The sequence below is a fragment of the Echinops telfairi genome, unplaced genomic scaffold, assembly GCF_000313985.2.
Source record: "Echinops telfairi isolate 266 unplaced genomic scaffold, ASM31398v2 ScPeMD7_7475;HRSCAF=8513, whole genome shotgun sequence".
Classification (NCBI taxonomy): domain Eukaryota; kingdom Metazoa; phylum Chordata; class Mammalia; order Afrosoricida; family Tenrecidae; genus Echinops; species Echinops telfairi.
The window spans coordinates 30907515-30910618 of NW_022111379.1; positions in this window are offsets into that span (position 1 = coordinate 30907515).

Below are 3104 nucleotides of genomic sequence, written 5' to 3' on the forward strand. Positions count from 1 at the left end.
CCTAGTTCTTTCCTCTATTTCCTTTTACTTTCCTCTTGTCCTACTATCATGCTCAGCCTTCATTTGGGTTTCAGTAATTTCTCTCCCTACCAGGCCTCTCACACCTCCTTGCCATGAATTTTGGATCACTTGTTGCTTCTTTGTTCCTGGGTTGGTCAGCACTACCTCCTTTCCCCCACCTTCCCCTCTCCCATGTACCCCCGGAACCATCGGTCCCGTTGTTTTCTCCTCCAGACTGTTCATCCAGACCACCTTATCTAGATAGATCTACAGATATAATAATATGCACCAAAAAACAAGACCTAGCAAGACAAAGCGACAGAAGAGAACACAACTATGACAACAAAAAAGAAAACCAAAGACCCAGAGAAGAATAAATTAATTGTAAAAAGCAAACAGAAAAAGAAAAACATTGTGTCTCCACAGGGAAAGAGGGACCAGACTTAAATCCGGTGTTCTGGGTGCGGCATGGAGAGGGGAGCCGGTGGAGGGGCCTGAGGGCTCTGTCCCAATCCCAACTAGGTGGACACTGCCCCCTCCCCCAGAAGAATTTACTTTAGAGGATGGCACTGAAGCTGCAGCTAGGGGAGAGGGAAATGTCTGATCAGAGCACACGGGAGTAAATGAATGGGGAGGAAGAGAGAGTGGAGCACATCCTGGCCCACCAGGCCTGGAGGACGATATCCCCCTCCGAACAGCCAATGCACAGAGTGGACCATATGGCTGATCCCACTATGAGACACGACGTCCCTCACTGACCCATGGCCCTACGGGGGACAACACTGGAGACTCAGTGTCGGGATTTGCCCGGTCTGACCTGGTGACACTGAGGCAAAACACTAAAGGTGTGCAGCAGAGCAACAGTGGGAGTAGAGCAGGGAGCTCTGAGGGAGTGCACAGGATAGACTCTGGGGCCAGAGCGTGGCACCCCATTGGACTTGACTGGAGGACACATCTAGAGGTCAAAAATCAGACCTTGATCATCTATTTTTTATCCCTATAATGCCGAGCGTGATGTTTTCATAACATTTAAATGTATGTATTAATATATATTGATAACTATGAAAGTAAAGAATAAAAACAAAATTTTTTTTCCCCTGAAATGAAAAATTCAGGTGTTATTGGGTTAAGTTGGCTATTTGGGGTCTTTCCTCCTTTCCCTTGATAAGACTTGGTAGGGCTTCATCTGTCTCATTGCTATTCTTTCCAAGTTAGGCTTTTCATTGATTTCTCAATCATAGAATTTTTCTATTTTTAAAATCCCACTTTTTGTATTTCTATTCCTTTCTTCTGTTTCCCGTTGTTACTATTTCCCTAGCTTTTCAAGCGGACTGCACACTGAATTCATTTTTATTCCTTCTGGTCTGTACAATTAAATGCATTCACTGTTGACTTTAAATTCTCACAGGACGGCCCATGCTAACCTGGAAGTATAAGCAGGTACATTGTCTTAATGCCAAAAAAAAAAGTATTCAGCACAACTTTTGGGACCTTTTTTTTTTTTTAACCAACACAGTTTTCAATTTTCTTAAAACTTCTTAACACTAAAGCCTTATGATCATCTTGTTCCCTTTGAGAAAAATATATCAAGAGTGCCTCGTGGGGACCCCAAAGGGTTCCTATCCCATTCTGAGAGGGCCTTGCTGTCTTGAAACTCACTGGTGCAGCAGCCCTCATTCTCAGTCCCTCTCCACCTTCCTTATAAGACTCGATGCATCTAAAATCTGTAGTTTTTATGAGAGGCAGCATTCGTGTCCGCTTGTTGCAAAACATCAGTGATTGGAGAAGATTCCCACTAGGATTTTGTTTAAAAATTGATATTACCCCTGACCTCAATATTGTGCCAAGCCCCTCCTGCCCCATGGCACAAAGGGGATCCCTTTGTTGAAGGTGCAGTAACAAGATTGGGACAGTGGACTACTGAGAGAACCTGTCTGTGGCCACCCCGCGAGCCCAGAGATGTGTTCAAATTCATTTTTGTTGGATAAACCCATGCAGGTTTGGACAGGAGCCGTAGCAGCGATGCTGTTTGCCTTACCCTCCTAGAAATATAGAAAAATCTCAAGAGAAAACATTCAATATCATTTACTTACTCATAAGTCAATTACAGGAATCCGATGCTAAATTAAAGTATTACATTTTGTTGTAATTTCATTTTTACCACATGGCTGTTTGGCAACAAGCCAACAAAATCCCAGGCCATTAAGCAATCCTCACGCTCACGCGGGTGTGTCAGCCAGCTCTAGCACGTGCTCGAAGTCACAGGAAGCTTGAGCGTGTGGAGACCTTAGCAATAACTTGGTCCCGTTTACATTTTGTGTCCGTGGAGAGACTGCAGCCAGGAGAGCTGACGGGACTGACCTGAGATTGCCGAAATTGACATTGAAAGACACCCTAGGTTCCCAACAATTAGTCCAGTCTGCTCTGCTCTTCGGCATGTTACTCAAGATTAACCAGCAGCATCGGCATCACCTGGGAGCTTGTTAGAGAGGCAAACTCTCAGGCGCCCACCCAGTTCTGCGGATCCACCTGCATTTTAGCCGAAGGTGAATCCTCAGGTGATTCACAGGCACATTGGGGCACACACTGAGGTTCTCCAATCAACAGCAGTGACTCTGCGTGCAGATTGTCTGCTAGAACCACATGGGTGATTTTGAAAAGGCAGCCGTACCTGGGCCCTGTGCTCACAAAATGTTTCATTGGATGATGGGAAGGCGCCCATGGACTGCTTGTTTCAAAAGATTCTCAGACGATGTTAATACAAAGTCAGGCGAAGGCTCTTGGCTGTACACAGTCCCTATTCAGTCAGAAGCAGGTCCCCAAAGAGCCCAAAGGGGATGAAGCCAACTCTTCCAGGAAAGGGGGTGAAAGCAACTGGGCCTGGATGTGACCAAGGAGTGCTAGCCCAAGGTGGCTGGGGCTCGGCCTGCATCAAGCAGCCTGGAAACGGAACCCCCCAACCTGAAGGCATCCACAATTCCTAAATGCCCTGTTTCCTCTCAAAGAAAAGGGGCCAGGACCCTTTCCCATTCTCTTAGCACTGCCCTGGCCGTTCTGGAACGCAGGAGGTCTGGAAAGCCAGTTGAGAGGCAGAGGCAGCAAGC